Source organism: Peromyscus maniculatus, chromosome X, assembly GCF_049852395.1.
Source record: "Peromyscus maniculatus bairdii isolate BWxNUB_F1_BW_parent chromosome X, HU_Pman_BW_mat_3.1, whole genome shotgun sequence".
Taxonomy (NCBI): Eukaryota; Metazoa; Chordata; class Mammalia; order Rodentia; family Cricetidae; genus Peromyscus; species Peromyscus maniculatus.
In genome coordinates, this window is record NC_134875.1 from 90,530,619 (window position 1) to 90,551,205 (window position 20,587).

Here is a 20,587-nt window from a genome sequence, read left to right on the forward strand (position 1 = left end):
AGAACTAAAAACTCATATCCACATAGAGCCGATCTACTTATGATAATCCCAGGTTACAAATAACCAAGATATGTGCCTAGAGGCAAATGGATAAACCTGGTCTGCCACCCATTCAGTTGAATGCCACTCATCAATATAAAAACAGCAAGCAGATAGATATAACAGAGATGAATCTTAAAAATCATTATCTAATTAAAGAAGTCAGGCAAAAATGTGGGTATTTTGTTTTATAATTTTAGCGCAAAATGCCAACTCATTTAGGTGTCACAAAGCAGACTAGTGGCCACCTGGGTTCAGGGACAATGAGAAAGAAGGACTGCAAAGAGGCATGAAAAATCTTTGGAATGTGAGTTACCTGTCTTTTGATGCTGGTTGTGATTTCAAGGGGAAGACAACCAGTCAGATCAAAGAATTTTGAATTTCAAATCAGTATGCCCTATGCAAATTATTCCTTAATAAACTAGATGAAGCAAATACTCTCCTACCACATACAAAACATACAAAGACATATGTTAATAACTGAAACAAAGCAGAGGAGCTAAAACCTAGGAGAATCTTCCAGAAGAATATGACATAGACATGAGCTAGTCTCAGAAAATCCAGAAAAACTGAAGATCTAGATGTAGTATGGAATGGAGTCTAAAACAAGAAACTGAATTCAAAATTCAAAAGTTCCTTTCATTGCTGTTGGGAAAATAACTTTAACCATTTTGTGAAATTAAAAAAAAAATTTTTTTGTAATGAATTGCCACCAGGCAGTTCTGATAAGAGAATAGGCCTCAGAAGCCAGTTCCAGGTAGGACACCAGGGAGCTCAGATAGGATGGTAACCTATGACAGACCTTGGTAAGTTTGATTAACCAACCCTAAGGTGGGGTTGGTGTCGTATTAAACCAGCCCCAAGCTGTCATCCTTGAGAGTGCAAAGCTCCTCCCAGTGAGAGGATTCAGAAACTGGAACTTTGGGAATGGTCTCCAGAATCCCACTGCCATGCTCCCAAGATACCTTCTCTAGCCTCTGTGTTGAACCCATCAGCAAGAGGACTCCAGACTCTGTGCACGGCCCTGGGTTCAGAGACTGTTGACATCCAGCACTGTTGCTGGGCTCACATGGGTCTGTCTGTCAGTGTTAGCTGCTGGGCAGTGCTCTCAATGACATTCTGGACCTCCATGTCTTTCCAGCCTGTCACAGCTGAAGGATTTCACGGTGGACATGGATTAAGCCTGCAAGTTTCTAAAGTATCCTCATCAAGCATCCTCAATAGAGATTTTCCAGTGGAACCTTGTAGTAGCATTTGTGCCCAAACAATGGTTCCCTGTTTGGTGAGAAGTCTAACTTTTATATTAGCATAGCATTATAAGGAATGTTTGTGTGTGATAAATGGAACATATTTAAAAGACAAATGCTGTGGACATCCTAATTGCTGAGTGCCTTACAGCCCATAGGCCATGCTCTAAACAATTGAATCAGATTGGTTAATACTCTGTCATCATAGAGTCTTCATCCAGTAACTGATGGAAGCAGATGCAGAGATCCACAACCAAACACCAGGCCGAGCACTGCGAGTCCAGTTGAAGAGAGGAAAGAGGGATTATATGAGCAAGGAGGGTGGGTGGTCAAGCTCATGATGGGGAAATCTACAGAGATAATTGACCAAGCTCATGGGAACTCATGAACTTTAGACTGACAGCTGTGGAACCTGCATGGGACCAGACTAGACCCTCTGCATACAGAAGACAGTTGTGTAGCTTGGTCTGTTTGAGAGGCCCTAGGCAGTGGGATCAGGATCCACCCTTGGTGTATGAGTTGGAGCCCATTACCTGTGGTGGAACTCCTTGCTCCGCCTTGATGCAGAGGGGAGGGGCTTTGTTCTGCCTCAAATGAATGTGCCAGGCTCTGCTAACTCCCCATGGGAGGCCTTACACTTTTGGAGAAGGATGGGGGGGCACTTGGGGAGGAATGGGGGGAGCGGGAGGAGGGATGAGAGGGAGATCTGTGGTTGGTATGTAAAATGAATAAAAATGTTTTTTAAAAAAAGAAAGAAAAAAAAAAAAAAAGATTGAACATTCCTTGGGTATATGCCCAAGAGTGGTATAACTGGGTCTTGAGGAAGACTTATTACCAATTTTCAGAGAAACCGCCATACTGATTTCCAGAGTGGTCGTACAAGTTTGCATTCCCACCAACAGTGGAGGAGTGTTCCCTTTGCTCCACTTCCTCTCCAACATAAGCTGTCTTCAGTGTTTTTGATCTTAGCCATTCTGACAGGTGTAAGATGGTATCTCGGAGTTGTTTTGATTTGCATTTCCCTGATGACTAAGGGTGTTAAGCAATTCCTTAAATGCCTTTCAGCCATTTGAGATTCTTCTGTTGAGAATTCTCTGTTAAGCTCTGTAGCCCATTTTTTAATTGGATTGTTCAGTATTTTGATGTCTAGTTTTTTGAGTTCTTTATATATTTTGGAGATCAGCCCTCTGTCAGATGTGGGGTTGATGAAGATCTTTTCCCATTCTGTAAACTGTCATTTGGTCTTATTGACAGTGTCCTTTGCTGTACAAAAGCTTCTCAGTTTCAGGAGGTCCCATTTATTAATTGTCATGTAGCATGAATCTTAAAAGTTCTTATTAATAAAAACAAACCTGGAACCAGGTGTTAGGGTGAATGCTGGAAGATCAGAGAAGCAGAACAAGACACAGCCACATCACCTTGCCAATTCCTCAGCTGATCCTGTTTCCTCAGACTGGAAGCCTCTCAGTCCTCATCCAGAATAAATCGCAACTGAGCTGCTGCTAAAAGCCTAAAAGCTTAACCACACTAGTTCCTGTTTTTCACGCTTTATATACCTTTCTGCTTTCTGCCATCACTTGCTGGGATTAAAGGCATGATTCGCCATGCCTGGCTGTTTCCAGTGTGGCTTTGAACTCACAGAGATCCAGATGGATCTCTGCCTTCAGAATGCTAGGATTAAAGGTGTGTGTGCCACCACTTTCTGGCCTCTATACCTAGTGGTTGTTCTGTTCCCTTACCCCAGATAAGTTTATTAGGATGCACAATGTTTGGGGGAACACAATATCACCATACATCAGGAAATAATCAAACTGAGAGCTTAAATCAATAAGATAGAATAAAAGAGAACAATACAAAGAATCAATGAAACAAAGAGTTGGTTCTTTGAAAAAAAATCAACAAGATAGACAAGCCCTTATCCAGACTAACCAAAAGGCAGAGAGAGAGCATCCCAGTCAATCCCAAGTTCAACCAACTTTAACTAAAACTTCACTCAGAATTTCACCAAGCTTTTCACCCACACATTAATGCTTGTCTTATCTTTCATCAACTGTCAAAATCTGAAGCCTGCTCAGAGATCGACAGGTAAAAGAAAATAAATGAAATACACAGAGGTTATTTCAAAACAGAACATGACCATCAAAAAAAAAAAAATGTCACGATTCCCGATTGGGATCATCCTTTGTTTACTACCAGTAAGAAAAATCCCACATTGGACTATTTCACACTCCGGCATTGGCCAAAGGACACTAGAGCTGGTTCTGGAGCATGCAGTTTCTCACACAGGTGTCCCCAGAGGAACACCAGGGACAAAGTCACGTGAAGCCTCTCCCGTACAGAGGCTGTCTCACAGGGGCAGCGAGGACACACACTGGTTTGTGGAGATCCCTGAGAAAGTATGATTCTTAAAATCTGGACTGTACATAATTCACATCAGCCCTGTTCAGGTAATTAATGGAAGAAAGATGCAGCTGTTTGCCAGAACTCAGCACTCCACTCTAGATCAGCCATGTGGCCATGATGGCTTTCTCACAAGTGATATTCTCTAGTTTAAAGGATAATTATGTTGGGCTACAGATTTGCTATTTCCAAGGATGACTTGGAGTTCATCACTCATCACTTGATTTGAGTAACCATCCCAACATCAACCATCTACTGAAAAAAGAAACTCTTCAAAGAATGACTTCTCACTCTGTAAGAAATAAGCTAGAAACAGCAAAGTAAAAAAAACTCTAACGGCTGATACTGAGATTAAATTGTGTTCAATATGGGATCTAGTGGCTTACTGCAAAAACTAGACCCGGAGAGCTGTAGAATTACACATATGCTCACCATCAAAATAACTTACATGAAACTGCTTCTGGCATAGATCAAGAGGTTAAGATTAAAAAAAAAAAAACAATGGATTGAACCTGCATGTTCCATTGCTCATAAACTTGCACACACTATTGTTCTGCAAAAAAGACAACTGCAGCAAAGAAAAATGGCCCTTTTGCAAACAAGCCTAAAAGTAACCCCCAAAAAGAAAAAAAATAACATGCATATATGTATAAAGTGTTACTATTAAACACAATGCTATCTCTAGGAGGGGAATTAACTGCATAGGTTAAAAAAGAAAAACAAAAAACCATGTGCAACATCTTAAGCCAGTAAAGCACCAAAATAAAAAAAAATTTAAAAACCCACCAAAAATCACTTTTCATAATGATTAACATAGAAGCACAAAATATCGACCATAAGTCAGGAAGCAATTACCTGGACAGATACAATGTCCACTGTTGAAAGAATTTTTCTTCCATTTAAATGTCTTTTCTCATCTCTAAAGAAACCTTAAAGTGCTAACTTTACTTATATAAAGCAGGCAAATTCTTCAAGTAATTTGCTACGCCAATTTTTATCAGCCTAAACAAGGAACTAAAAATAGCAAGTGAAGTGAAAAGGGCAGAACACCCGACAGGTTCCACACAGGTAGACACCCCGGAGAACGTCACCTACCATCCCGCCTTTCTTCACTGCACTGCACAAGCTAACAGATTAAGTATCTGTTTTCTTACATTAACTCCCTAGGATTTGCTAAGGTTTTTGCAAGTCACTAGGTAACACATACAGTCCTAAGGAAATAATGTCACTTAAAAATCAGCACTGGACACTAATGAAAGCGAGCTTGTGTGTGTCTACTGCCTTAAACTAAAAGTGAGGCATTGCTTACAAACTGTGACGAGCCGCCCTCCACCGGCCGGCTCACTACTCCTGCCCCTCGACTGCTTTTTCAAGGAAGTATACATTAACCAGATGGCGATTGAGGTGCTTGCTGTAATCCTTTTCCTTTCTGAAAGACCTATCACAGAAAATACAAACAAACTCTCCCTCGGTTATTTTAACTGCCAACCCCTCCTTCCCACTTTTTGAACTTGCTTCTTGTGGCACTGGCCGAGCCCCATGCAGCCCAGAATCATCACTTCCCTCGGACATATTATCACTCAGGTCACTTCCATCATGGCTGTGGAGGCCTTTGTCTTCATCAATGTCCGGTGATTCGTTTTCAGCCAAAGTGATAGGAGGCGAGGCCGTTATGGTTGGTGATGGGACAGGAGGCAATGGTGACGCCGGTTCAGATGCTCCTTGGTACTCTCTTTTCGGGGAGAAGACCTTTTGGTGACTGGTTTCACTTGAAGAGGTGGCTCCATGACAGCAGGAGACTCCTTCTGAACAGATCCCATGTGAGGAGGCCCTGTCTGAGCAACCTCCACCTGAGCATGGTCCAAACGACAAAGCAGCTTCTTCTGACAATGTCCCAGCTGAGACTCCATGGGAGGAGGAGGCTCCATCTGATCAGGCTCCATGGAAGGAGGCTGTTCCATCTGAGTAAGCTCCATGGGAAGAGGCTGCTCCATCCCTGGAGGCTCAGTGGGAGGAGGCGGCTCCCTCTGAGGAAGCTCCAGGGGAGAAGGCAGCTCCCTCTGAGCAGGCTCCAGGGGAGGAGGCGGCTCCCTCTGAGGAGGCTCCAGGGGAGAAGGCAGCTCCATCTGAGCAGGCTCCAGGGGAGGAGGCGGCTCCCTCTGAGGAGGCTCCAGGGGAGAAGGCAGCTCCATCTGAGCAGGCCCAGTCTGAGCAATATCCATGGGAGAAGGAAGCTCGGGCTGAGTAGAGCCTGTAGGGGTGACCACCACCTGAGTGAGTGCAGGACTGGAAGAGAGCCCCTCCTGAGCCAGCTCCATGGAAGGAGGCTCTGCCGGAGCCGTCTCCTTCTGAGTCCCCCCCCCCCCCCCCCCCGAGCAGGTCTGCTGCCCTTCCCACTTGACTCACCTTTTTGAGGTTTCTTCTTTGCACCTTTTTAAATGGAAGTATTTTGCTTTTTATTGTCCCCCATAGTCTCCTCTGTCTTGCTGTCATCCTTTGGCACCTCGGTACTATTTTTGGATTTGCTTTCCATCTTTTTTTTTCTTTTTTGTCACTGGTTCCTCGTTCACAGGCTCATCTGACGGATGGGCTTCAGGATCCACCTTTCTTTTGTTCTTCTTGGCTTTACTGACTTTTTCTTTATTATTTCCTGTGTGTACATCTATGTGTTTCGTCTCTGCTGCCTTAGTCTCCGTCTCGGATTTCTGAGTTCTGGTAGTTACCTGGACCACTGAGGCATTGCCACAAGACTTCTTCTCTTTTGAAACATCCTTTTTCTCTAGATATTAGGATAGCTACACCAGCTTGTTTCTTAGGTCCATTTGCTTGGAAAGCCTTTTCCCAGCCCTTTACTCAGAGGTAGTGTCTATCTGAAGTTAAGGTGTGTTTCTTGTATGCAGCAGATGGATGGGTTCGGTTTTCTTGTCCATTCTGTTAGCCTGTGTCTTTTTATAGGTGAGTTGAGACTATTGATATTGATGGATATTAATGACCAGTGATTGTTAATTCCTGTTATTTTTTGTGGTTGTGTTGTGTTGTCCTTCTGTGGTGTATGTTGGTATGGGATTATCTATTGCTTGATTTTTCATGGATGTGTTTAGCTTCTTTGGGTTGAATTTTCCCTTCTAGTGCTTTCTGTAGGGCTGGGTTTGTGGACAGGTATTGATTAAATCTGGTTTTATCCTGGAATATTTTGTTTACTCCGCCTATGGTGATTGAGAGTTTTGCTGGGTATAATAGTCTGGGTTGGCATCTGTGATCTCTTAGTGTCTGCATGAGGTTTGTCCATGATCTTCTAGCTTTCATAGTCTCTATTGAGTAGTCTGGTGTTATTCTGATGGGTTTGCCTTTATATGTTACTTGGTCTTTTTCCTTTGCAGCTCTTAATATTTTTTCTTTGTTCTGTGTGTTTAGTGTTTTGATTATTATGTGGCGAGGGGACTTTTTTTTTGGATCCAGCCTATTTGGTGTTCTGTAAGCTTCTTGTATCTTCATAGGTATTTCTTTCTTTAGGTTAGGAAAGTTTTCTTCTATGATTTTGTTGAATATATTTTCTGTGCCTTTGAGTTGGTATTCTTCTCCTTCTTCTATCCCTATTCTTCTTAGGTTTGGTCTTTTCATGGTGTCCCAAATTTCCTGGACATTTTGTGTTAAGACTTTTTTGTCTTTAGTGTTTTCTTTGACTGACGAATCTATTTTCTCTATCGTGTCTTCAGTGTCAGAGATTCTCTGTTCCATCTCTTGCAATCGGTTGGTTATGCTTGTTTCTGTAGTTCCTGTTTGTTTAGTCAGGATTTCTATTTCCAGCATTCCCTCAGCATGTGTTTTCTTTATTGTCTCAAATTCATTTTTCAGATCTTGGAATGTTTCTTTCATCTGTTTAATTGCTTTTTCTTGGCTTGATTTGATTTCTTCCCATTTTTTGTTAGTTTTTTCTTCCATTTCTTTAAGGGAGTTTTTTATTTCCTCTTTAAGGTAGTTTTTCATTTCATCTTTAAGGAAAGTTTTTATTTCCTCTTTGAGGGAATGTTTTATTTCTTCTTTAAGGGCCTCTATCATCTTCTTAAAGTCATTTTTAGGGTTGATTTCTTCTGTTTCTTCTGTCATGGTATGTTTAGGTCTTGCATGTGTAGAATCACTAGGTTCTGATGTTGCCATATAGGTCTTTATGTTGTTGCCTGTATTTTTGCACTGGCGTCTACTCATCTCTTCCTCTGTGCAGTGCAGGTGGTGTCTGTGTCTGAGAGTGCCTCTCTTGTTCTAATTTTTAGTCTTGGTTTAGTAGGGGTTCTTGGTTAAATTGGTGCTATTGGGCTGTTTCTTCAGGGACAGCTGATTTCAGTCGGTGAATTATATACTTATGATTCTAGTGATCTGGTTTGGTGGCTGGGTAGCGCCTTCTTCTGTGTTCCCAGGTCATGTTTTGTTCATTTGTCAACTCCTCAGCTGATCTTGTTTCTTCAGACTTCAAACTGTAGGCATCTGAATCCTCTCCCAGATGGGTTTCAGCTGAGCAGGGTAGTCTCACCAACACCTCCAAGTTGTTGGGTTTCACAGGATCAGCAGTTGGGCCCTGGGTTGTCCTCAGACGGAGTGTTCAGATTCCGACCCATGGAGATAGCTTCTTCCCCAGGTGTTGGGGTTAGGGGCGTCCCTGTTCCAAGCTGCGTCTGCTTGTCTCTGTCCCTGGGCCTGTCTACCTCTGCAGTCTGTTGCCACAGGCCTACCTGAGTCTGCTTGTCTCTGCCGGGCCTGTATGTCCCTGTCAACTGCCGCTGGGTCTGTCTGCCTCTGCGGGCCACCAACGGACCTGTATGTCTCTCTCAGCTTAATGTTTGTATGCTATTCCTTTTTCTTCTTTGCTTTTTCTTTTGAGTGTTGGCAGGAGCCTATGTATGCTTTCTCTGGCACTTCGGACTTTTTGACTCTGTATACAGATCTCTTTGCTTCCACGCAGCTGCCTGCTGGGATGTCTATTCTTTCTCTTTTACAATTAATCATCATTTAATATGCAAAGTGAAAACAAGGGCTATAAAAGCATTTCACATTTTTTAAAACAAAATAACACCTTCTAAATTATTTAGCAGAAGGCAGAAATCCACAATCTTTTATCTGAAACCCCTAAATCCAGATGTTTCAGAATTATGAAATTTTCAGATTTTATAAAGGTAATTCAGTGCATATACCAGACTACATTAACTCTCAAAAGAGTTTGTGGCAGCACCCCCCAATAATCAAACACATTAATATTTATGCTACAAAATAAATGAATATTCACACTAAATGGGATAAACAAATTCAGTGTCAAGTCAGCATAGATCCAGAAACAAATGAATTTCGTTACCAAGCACAGGAAAACTTTGTTTTCAGAACAAAGTTCTTGGATTTTGAGACTATAATTACAGATAAAGGAATGCAGACCTTTTGAAACTTGTATGACAAGACACAAAAGATTGTTTAACAAGTGACCCATTTTTACAAATGCAAAAACATACAACCTTCAAATACAGTATAAATTAACAGACATCTCCTCTTTGGTATTATTAAATGTACACCTTGAATACATATACATATAGCACACAACACAAACCACTATGATCAGTTGATATCAAAGGCACATACACACAATCCTTTATGTAAGAAAAGGACACTAGTACATGTGTGGTTAAAGATAGGATTCATCTAACTCCTTATGATGTCAGGTAAAGCACTTGCTGAGAGCAATACTAGGAGGCAGGTTAGTCTTTAAGAAGCACAGTTTTACTTGTGAGCAGTCTCTTCCACAGAAATGTGAGTAGACAACCTTGGCAGGGATGGCACACGCCTTTAATCTCAACACTCAGGAGACAGAGGCAGGCAGATCTCTGAGTTCAAGGCCACCCTGTCTACAAAGCAATTTCTAGGACAGCCAGAGCTGTTACACAGAGAAACCCTATCTTGAGAAATGGATTTTTTTCAGCAGTTAAACAAATAGTATTTTTTTTTTGTCAATTTTAAAGGTAAGTAAGTCACTAAGATCTCCCTAGATAGCTTCAGTGTTAAAAAATAATTAGCTTCACTAATCTCTAATACAATTCTATCTGTTCAGAGGTCACAATCATTATAAAAACAATTAAGAGTCTGTGTTTGTAAAGTCATTCATAGTTTCTCATCACAGCCATTTCTTCCACTGACTGGTATGTGAGAAGAATGGCTTCAGGGAACAAAGAGGAATTTCAAATATGCACAGGAACAACTTTCATAGGCTTGAGGACAGTAAACAAATAGCAAGTCATTTTGTTAACCAACTCCAATCAAGACTCATCATACTACTGCTCTGTTCATATGCTTCATGAATAACAGTACTTAAATTGCCAAGACAGTTCAGATTTTCTTCTATCATTTGTGCTAAGGTCTCTCCATCTTGAGGAGTTACTATACATGTCAGAGGATGTTCACAATTTGCTAACATAGGGGGCATCCATGCTGATGCTGGAGGGGTTACTGTGCCTTCTAGACTGGATTCCACAAGAGAGAGGGCAGAACTCTGTGTACAGGTAATTTTAAGGAGATGCCATATTTCTTTCTGCCTCTTTCCCTGCATAAACATGACAGTATTGCCAGCTTCTTTGATGTTACTGAGGCCACTTCCACCTTGGGGAGTAGATCAATAATCTTCTGCTTACAGCCCAACAAATTGCTCAGGTGACCAAACAGTTCCTTGAGAACATGGTCCTGACTCTGCACAGTGTGCACGATGATCTTCACCATCTCTGCGCTGTCACTGTAGGTGTGATCTGTAGGTGTATGCTTGAACTGCTTATAGAGATCAATGGCACGCTGTTCCAAAGATTCCATAAAGTCTCCCTGGCGTCTTCCATAGGGGCTCTTCTGAAGCTCCATGATTTCAGTGTGCAAAGACATAATTTGATCCACAAGGTATCCAATGACACCAACCTCAGCATAGTGAATGGCCTTTTCTTCCATTTCTTTCCATGCTTTCAGCATTTTTTCTGACGATATCCCATAAGTCATCTGCTCACTATATCTCTCCAAGTCAAGCCACATGCTTTTGTGAGAAAACTCCAGTTTAGCTTTGAGTTGCTGTGATACTGAGATCAAAGTATTCTTTGTTTTTGTCAAGTTAGCATTATATGTAAGAAGACTTAACATTGCTGCTCTTTGCCCCTGAAAGAGCTTGCTGTAGTCTTCCTTTAGCCCAGACACACAGTGCACTGCTTCAGCCCATAGTTTATGCAGCTGTATAACTGGAAGCTATATCTTGTTGTCTTGAACAATATAATTTACACAATCAGATAAACTTCTGGATGCAAATGGTCCTTCATATACAGTATTACTTTTATCAAACAAATAAACCATGTAGCGATCACAGCCTCTAACTCCATCCAGAACACACTGAGAGGCTGGTTTCCGAGGATTCAGAGAAATTCCTGTCTCTGACAGAAGTTCTTGAGAACCGGTACTTATTCCTGTATGAGACTCTAGTGAATGAAAACTTTCATCACATGGTAACAGAAAAGAAATGATTTTTGCAGAAGTGATATTTAGGATGTGCACTGTCTTTAAGTTGAGAATGTGATCCATTAATACAAAACATCTTGGTTGCTTCAAAGTAAAATCAATAGGTCCCCCTCTCTGCTGTGGGTCCCAATTCAGCATCAACTGTAGCCAGCTTTCCATGGGCTCTACAATTAAACTACAAAGGTTGTTTGGTTGAGGTAAATGGCTACTAAACCTAACTTCTCCGGTCATCTCTTCACATGCAAATATACACTGTGAATCTTTTTTCTTAATCTTCTTATGCCAGATGATGCAAAAAAAAAAAAAAAGGCCTATATCCGGCAATACATTCAAACACCACGGTCCCAAAGCTCCAATAATCCACAGTGGCTGTGTACGGCTTATTTTCAAAGAGCTCTGGGACCAAATACTATAATGTTCCCACAAAGGATGTACAGAGACTTCCTTGATCAACGTCTTTGGCATAACCAAAATCAATTATTTTATGCATTATCCTCCCACTAACATCTTGAAGAACTATATTTTTAGGTTTTAGATCTCAATGTATAATTTTGTTTTCATGCAAATTTCGAATCCCAGATCCTATGTCACTCAGTAAAGAAAGTATCTGGCTTTCTTTAAGTCCACAACAATGTTCTAGTTTGTTGAGTAGCTTCCAGAGATCTCCTCCAGAACCTCCATTGCCAGAAGAGGCACATCATTAATTAAAAAATTCAATTCTTTTGGAGCATCACAGGCCTTTACAACATTTGCATGCTTCCACTTTTTCGTGATCTGGATTTCATGGCCCCATCGTTCTCTGTTTTTGGTACTTAACTCTAGGCGACAAGACTTAATTGCTATTTTGAGATCAAGGTCCTGGGGCAGAGGATGTAGTCCAGTGGTAGACCATTTGCCGAGCATATGCAAGGCCCTGTGTTCCACTCCCGGTGCTGGTACAGACAGATGTTTCTGAAGCTGCCGGGGCCAAGCTGCTCCCTCATCTCCTAGGGGCCGCTTGTGCCCTGCCCGTCCAAGCTATATTATATATTCTTATCATGGCTTTCCCCTTCCCCGACCTCCCGACCCATCCAACTTCATGTCCTTTCTCTCTCAGCCTCCTTCCTTCTCTCTCTTCCAAAAGAACCTTCAAAAACCCACACAATGAAAATCAAAACAAAAAAAACCAATAAGACAAAAAAAATGCCAAAACAAAACAAAGTGAAACACCTCCCTCCAAAAACACACACAAAAGAAAACCCTGACAAACAAACCTCACATGGAGTAGACTTTGGATTGGCCAACTACTCCTGGACATGGGGCCTGCCCTGGAATACACCCTGTGGCATTCAGTTGAGTAAAACTGGTTTTCCCTTTCCCAATGGGTGTCAATCACAAATAACTTTTTGGTTAGGGGTGGGACTTTGCACCCACTCCCCTTTTGCAGTGCTGGGATTTTGTCTGGCTTGAACTTGTGCAGGTCTTATGTGTGCTGCCACGGTCTACCAGAGTTCACATGTGCATCAGTACTGTTATGTCTGGGATGACACTGTTTCCTTGAAGTCATCCACCACCTCTGGTTCTTATACTCTTTCCATTGCCTCTTCCACATAGATCTCTGATCCTTGAAGGGAGGGGGTTAGTGAAGACATCCCATTTCAGACTGAGTGTTTCGCAGTCTCTAGCTCTCTGCACATTCTCCGGTTGTGGGTTGTGGTGATGAGAATAAACCCCAAAGGCTCATGTGTTTGAATACTTAGTCTACAATTGGTGGGACTGTTTTGGAAGGATTAGTAGACATGGCCTTGTTGGAGATGATGTGTCACTAGGGGTGGGCTTTGAGGTTTCAAAAGTCCATGTATGCCATTTCAAATTATCTCTCTCTGCCCCATGGTTATTGTCTCAGCATGTAAGGTCTCAGTAGGTGTTCAAATACTATGCCTGCCTACCTGCTGCCATATTCCCTGCCATTAGGGTCCTGGACTTAATTCTGAAATTGTAAGGCCAATGAACTATTTTATAAGTTGCCATGGTCATGGTGTTTTGTCACAGCAATTGAAAAGTAACTAAGACATGGGTGAGAAATATCGAGACCATGATTGGAAAAAGCACAGGGACAAATAGCCAAACTAGTGGAAACGCATGAACTGTGAACCAATAGCTGAGAAGCCCCCAACTGGACCAGGTCCTCTGGATAAGTGAGACAGTTGTTCAGCTTGAACTGTTTGGGAGGCCCCCAGGCAGTGGAGCCCGGACCTGTCCTTGGTGCATGGGCTGACTTTTTGGAGCCTGGGGCCTATGCTGGGACACTTTGTTCAGCCTTGGTGTGGGGAGGAGGGGACTGGACCTGCCTCCGCTGAGTCTACCAGGCTGAGCTGTCTCCCCAGGGGAAACCTTGCCTTGGAGGAGGTGGGGAATTGGGGGTGGATTGGAGGGATGGGGGTGGGAGGAGGGAGGACGGGGGAATCTGTGGCAGATATGTGAAATTAAGTTAATTATAAAATAAAAATATTTTTTAAAAAAGAAATTGTTATCATTTATCCAAAATGGAGGAGCTTTACAAAAAGGCATTGCCATGCCTAACAAAATCTAATAATAGCTTATATTCATACTAAGAATTAATCTCAGTCCATATGCCTTGGTCTACAAAGCTGTTCCCCATCTACCTTTTGGACCCATTGACAGCTACTCCTCCTGCATTTAAATATTGAACAACCACACAGACCTTTTGCTATGGTCATAGAACACAGTGTCCTTATTCAGTTCTGACATACCTGGAAATTGGAATCCACAGTTTTTTATGAGTGTCACCTTCCTTCATTTAGGACTGAGCTCAAACGCCACATGTCATTCAATGTCCAAAGTGTCACTATACTGGCTAGTTTTTCTCAACTAAACTCAAGATAGAGTCATTTGGAAAGAGGGAACTTCTGTTGAGAATATGGCTAGTGCTTGCTTCAGCAGCATATATACTAAAATTGGAACAATAGAGAGAATATGGCTTCTATGGTGGTTTGATTAGAATGCCCCCCATAGACTCATATATTTGAATGCTTAGTCACCAGGGAGTGGAACTCTTTGAAAGGATTAAAAGGGTTAGGAGGTATGGCCTTGTTAGAGGAAGTGTATCACCAGGGCTGGGCTTTAAAGATTCAAAGCCCATGCCAGGCCCAGTCTCTCTCTGACTGCTTTCTGTGGATCAGGATGTAGTTCTCAGCTACTGCTCCAGCACCGTGTGTGCTGCCATGCTCCCTGCCATGATGCTAATGGAGTAAGCTTCTGAAACTGTAAGCAAGCCCCTAATTAAATGCTCTCTTTTATGAGTTGACATAGTTGTGTTTTCTCTTCACAGCAACAGAACACTGAACAAGAGAGCTCCATAAGACTGGCCTGTAGGCAAGCCTGTGTAGCAGTCTCCACTTAATTACTGATGTGGACAGGTCAAGTCCTTGGTGGGTGGTACCATCCCTGGGCTGGTGGTCCTAGAGCACATAAACAAGCAACGTGAGCAAGACATGAGGAACATGATAGTGAACAGCATTTACCCATGGTCTCTGCTTAAGTTCCTGTCTCCAGCATCCTACCTTGGCTGCCCTGATGATGGACTGTGGTGTGTAAGCCAAGTAAACCATTTTCTTCCCAAGTTGATTTTGGTTGGCGCTTAATCACAGTAATGGAAAGCAAACTAAAGCAGAAATTGGTTCCAGAATTAGGGTATTGCTGTTCACAGACATGACCATGTTGTTTTAATGGGGATTTTTGGCTGGACATTGGACCTTTGGGTTGGAAGAGGATTTTCTTTTTTAATTAAACATATTTTATTACTTCCCCTTTTCCTCTGGTGCTTAGATCTTAATGGGCTATTCTGTGGGAGCTTGGAAAATAAGAATTTGGAAAGAAATATAGACAATTGAGGCCTGGATTTTGTAGTTTCAGAAAGAGGAAAAGACTATCGGGATGTTCATATGATATTTTGAATTGAGAATCCGGTTTCTGGTCAGCTGGTTCTTAAACACCACCTGTGACTAACAAGCAATGAATAATACTAAAGTAAAAACTTTAGTGGGACAATTGATGCTGGTTAGAGGATACTAAGACATCAGGCATGGTGAAGAAGAGACCAGCATCACTGAAATAAAATCTTCTGAGTGTATTTCCTCAGTGCAAGGACACAGAATCATTCCCTACCAAGTTGGGTTCATTAGTGTTTTATCACAGCAATCAAAGGCAAACTAAAAGAGTCATTTTCACTCCATTGCCCATTTCAGTATCCTGTGGGCTTATATTTTAACATGCCCCCACCCTTGCAAACAGAATTCAAATTTCTGAAAGTAAAAATTTGGTATCTTGGCCTCGGCAGTGGTGGTGCACTCCTTTAATCCAAGTACTCGGAGGGAGAAGTAGGCAGATCTCTGTGAGTTTGAGGCCAGCATGGTCTATGAAGTAAAAAGTAAGTTTCAGGATAGCCAGGGCTTTTACACAGAGAAACCCTGTCTCAAAAAAAATGGCTATCTCTTATTCTCCACTCTTTCCATACTTTGCAAACGGACACATGGATTAGCTGCTCAGAAGTATTTGTTGAATACATGGCTGTTTGCATGGAATTACACCCTGGCAAGATTCCCAGTCACCACAGGGAAGCCAGCAGAGTTAGGACTTCTTGGATCTTCTTAAAGTCCCAACATTCAGTCCTTTCACAAAAACTTAATTTTAGAGAAGCAAGTAGGTATAGAACATGCCTGGGAGGTTCCTCTGCTTGTCTGTTAAAGTTTCCTCACCACTGATATCTGAGAATTATTTTCAAATTGGTTCACTGTAATGGTCATAGCGTGCAAGGTTTTCACCAAGATACAATTTCAAGAGTTTAGAGAGACTTGGCAGACATCTTGGTGACTTCATAATCCATGTAATTTGAGTTCATATCCAGATTTCTCTGTGTGTAAAATTTCAGAACACAGTGCTTGTGATCAAAGTTTTCTCAAGGTTCAGAAGAATGATCCAGGGTAACCAGAATGTTTTCAATTTGTTGTACAAATCAGACATGAATAGCATCAACCTCTTAAGCATAGTCCCCAACCAACTACTTTCCCTTTGCTTCATTAACTTTAAGATTAGTCACATCCAATTTTAGAAAGAGAATGAGAATGGAGAAAATATCCAGATGACCATTGTTTCCACAGTGTGTCAATATCATAAAACACAAAAAGTACTTTTTAAAAAAGTCTGCTGCCACATCTGTGCCTTTTCCTCCTTCACCATGTGACAGACTCAAATCATCTCCAAACATGTGGCTAGTCGTGATGGCTATACTTAAGAAAGGAGATTAGCTCCTGGAAGTGGTATCTGTACCACCAATTTCAAAATACCTCTGTGCTGTCTTAACATGTGGCCTGCCTCTGAAGACTGCAATGCCTGGACCTTATAAAAGAGTTCCCAGAAGTTGAGAGAGAAACAGAGGAAGTTCTCATGTTCATGTTAGACCATGGTGAGATTCTCTCCTTACTAAATACAACAGTGCAGCAGCCAGAACAAGGTTAAGAGAGCTCTGAGCCATAGCCTGTACTGGATAGGAGCGGAGCTGCAGCGAGTGGGGAAAGAAGAAATGCTGGTGTTCTGACCAGACATGGAGTACCAGTGAGCAGAGTGGTCCAACCTTGCTTAATCACAAGCATACTGCACCGACTTTCCATTTTCTCATTTCGCCTTGGGGCCAGGGCCACTGGGAGACAAGAGAGATGGTAATAGTCAGTTGGCCTCGGATTTCTAGGTTTCTGAAATGTACCCAGAGTCCAAAGTCACAGGGATGTGAATCATTGTTCTGCTCATGATCCCTGACAGATGCCCTCTGTGAAAGGTCCAGTTTCAGTTCAGGAACGGCACATTTGCCATGTCAGTTAGCCAGTGTTCTCTGAAGCTGGTAAACATAAAGAGACAAAACGTTTCTGTACAAGTGCTTCCCACTTGCCGAAATAGCCAGTGGATTCCACACATTGCATCCTCTGCCCCCTTGTAAGGTGAGTGGACTTAGAAGGACACATCACATCCTCTGCCCTCTCTAGGTGAGTGGACTTGGAAGGACATATTGCATCCTCTGTCCCCTTTAAAGGTGAGTGGACTTAGAAGGACACATCGCATCCTCTGCCCCCTTTTAAGGTGAGTGGACTTGGAAGGACACATTGCATCCTCTGCCCTCTCTAGGTGAGTGGACTTAGAAGGACACATTGCATCCTCTGTCCCCTTTTAAGGTGAGTGGACTTGGAAGGACACATCGCATCCTCTGCCCCCTTGTAAGGTGAGTGCTGTGGGATGTTCTGTGTGGCAAATGTGTTGCTCTGATTGGTTAGTAAATAAAACACTAATTGGCCAGTAGTCAGGCAGGAGGAAGTATAGGTGGGACAAGGAGGAGAAGAATTCTGGGAAGTGGAAGGCTGAGTCAGAGTCACTGCCAGCCACCACCATGACAAGCAGCATGTGAAGATGCCGGTAAGCCACAAGCCACATGGCAAGGTATAGATTTATGGAAATGGATTAATTTAAGCTATAAGAACAGTTAGCAAGAAGCCTGCCATGGCCATACAGTTTGTAAGCAATATAAGTCTTTGTGTTTACTTGGTTGGGTCTGAGCAGCTGTGGGACTGGCAGGTGACAAAGATTTGTCCTGACTGTGGGCAAGGCAGGAAAACTCTAGCTACAGGTGAGTGGACTTAGAAGAACACATTGCATCCTCTGTCCCCTTTTAAGGAGAGTGGACTTGGAAGAACGCATTGCATCCTTTGCCCCCTTGTACGGTGAGTGGACTTAGAAGGACACATCACATCCTCTGCCCTCTCTAGGTGAGTGGACTTGGAAGGACACATTGCATCCTCTGCCCCCTTTTAAGGTGGATGGATTTAGAAGCCTGAGGAATTCTCTGAAATCACACAGCAGGAAAGTACAGCATCTGAACTTGATGCAGTCTGAGCTTTTTCTATGTGCTTTGTGCCACCTCCTGCTATACAGTACTGCCAAACTACTGCCAGTTTTCGTGAAGTTTTCTGCTCCTGAATTCTGTTGTCACGTCTCCATTAAGGCCAGTAGGAAAAAGGGAAAATAGCAATATCATTTTTTTAAACAAAAGTGTTTATTTGCTGGACGGTGGTGGTACATGCCTTGAGGTGCAGGGGCAGGCAATTCTCCAGGTTTGAGGATTGTCTGCTCTACTTAATGAGTTCCAGGACAACCAGGGCTACTCAGAGAATCCCTGTCACAAAAAAAACCCAAAACAAAAAGATGTGTATATTTGATACTCACTTATTTGTTTATTGCTGGCTACTTTTATATCAACTTGAGTTAAGCTAGTAGAGTCATTTTGGAAGATGGAACCACATTTGACAAAATCCCATCACCAGACTGACTTGTGGTACTATGGTACATTCCTTGGCTGGAGTTTGATGTGAGAAGGTCCAATTCATTGTATGGTGCCATCCCTGGGCTGGTGGTCCCGGTAGTATAAGAAAGCAGGCTAAATAAGCCGTGAGGAGCAAGGCAGTAATCAGCACTCCTCTGTGGCTTCTGCATCAGCTCCTGCCTCCAGGTTCCTGCCCTGTTTGAGTTCTTGTCATGACTTACCTTAGTGCTAGACTATGATGTAACACTAGAAGATGAAATAAAGTCTTTCTTCCCCATGTTGCTTATGGCTATAGTGCTTTATCACAGCAATAGAATCCATAACCAACACTGACTCTGTGTGTGTGTGTGTGTGTGTGTGTGTGTGTGTGTGTGTGTGTGTGTGTGTGCACATGTGCGTGCATGCAGCAGGCACACATCCCCATGACATAGGTGTGGATGCTAGAGAAGAACTTAGGGAAATCATGAAACCCAGGTCTCTGAGTTTGGCAGCAAGTGCCTTAACCCACTGAGTCATCTCACCTGCCCAAGAATAATATCTCCAAAGCACGTTTTTACAATGTTAATAATCAGAATTTAAATATAATTCCAAAGTGAAAGTGTATTGAAATAATACTTTTAATGTTTTATAGTATTCTACTTTTAGAACAATATGGAGTGGGCTAACTTTTTCCTATTCTTACCACAATTTGCACTAAAAACTCCTGAACCATATGCATATGCAATTGAAATATAATAAAGCTCTGAAAAGTATTGAGAAAGAGATCAACCATCGAGGGACCTGGGGACCTGTGAAACAAAAGGGTGGCCATTGCCCTGCTTTTCTTTCTGCCTGGTGAACCCTGGGAGCTGGATTTGAGAGCTGAAAAGGCAGCAACCTAGAAATGAAACTAGGCAGAGAAAAAAATCCTGCAAAATTCTTCCCTCTTTAATCAAAGATAAATGAAAAGGGCAGCTTAACAGCACGGAGAAGCTCTTGGTGACCGCTGCCAACCATCACAGAAAAATCACTCTGTCTATTCCCTCCTACAAACACAAAGCAAAGGAGCCAGACTTTGACCCCCATGTATCCACAGTGAAGTGCCCCAATATTCTCTTCCCCACTGGGGTGATGTCAAAGAAGACTGGACAGGAAGCCAGGCATTCAAACAACAATTTCTGGGATGGGGCGGGAAGAGACCAAGTGGACTCAGGACTTATACCACCTGTGCTGAGACAGGCAAAATAATGTCTCCCAGAAATGTCCACAGCCTAGTCCCTAGAACCCATTAATATGTTACATTATTGTAACTGAATGGGTATCAATTCAGATACTGAAATGGAATTGAGGTTGTGAGTAGCCTTGAAGTTGTTACTTTTTTTCTTCTTGCAGCTTTTTTTTTTTTTAAATCAAGTGAGTGCTTTTATTATCAGTTACAAGCTTTATAGAAAGAGGGGTGGAGAACAGGCTGGGACTGTTAAAAAACTATGTTTCTGCACATTGTTCTATTTACAGGCAGCTGTGGGGATGCCCCCACTTCAGGCACAGCAGCTGCACTTGTCCGAAGCCTCTTTGCAGATGCAGCCCTGGGAGCATTTTGCACAGCCTACCAGGCAGCAAGAGCAGCAGCTTTTTTTGCAGGAGGTGCATTTGAACTCTTTGCATTTGCAGGAGACGTGGAGGAGCAGGATCCGTCTGTGGCACAGGAGCATTTGGGGTCCATGAGGATTGGAGGCGACAGCTGAAGAGTGATGAGAAACTGAAGTTGGAGTGCTAGGAAAAGGTGTGATCTTTTCTTGCCACTTTTAAGACAGAAGAGAGTTTCCTGGATCATCTTGTTGGCTCTATTGGGGTGACCTGTGTAGTGAATACCAGTTCTACCTATGACCTTGAAGTACCAACGCCTAGATATGTAGTGGGTACCTGTTCTTATTATGACCTTGAAGTACCAGCCCCTGGGGCGTGGCCTTGGGGCAACCCTTAAGACCTGAGAGGCACTTATGCTGGCCCCATCTCTCCTTCGTGTGCTTGGATG

At 42.5% G+C, this 20,587-nt stretch overlaps 2 pseudogenes; both read right to left on the reverse strand.

Annotated features, from left to right (window-relative positions):
- Window positions 1-9,957: 9,957 nt before the first annotated feature.
- On the reverse strand, window positions 9,958-11,876 carry LOC102910555 (inhibitor of nuclear factor kappa-B kinase subunit alpha-like; annotated as a pseudogene).
- An 8,214-nt stretch (window positions 11,877-20,090) lies between these two features.
- On the reverse strand, window positions 20,091-20,275 carry LOC102909912 (metallothionein-2-like; annotated as a pseudogene).
- Window positions 20,276-20,587: the final 312 nt, after the last annotated feature.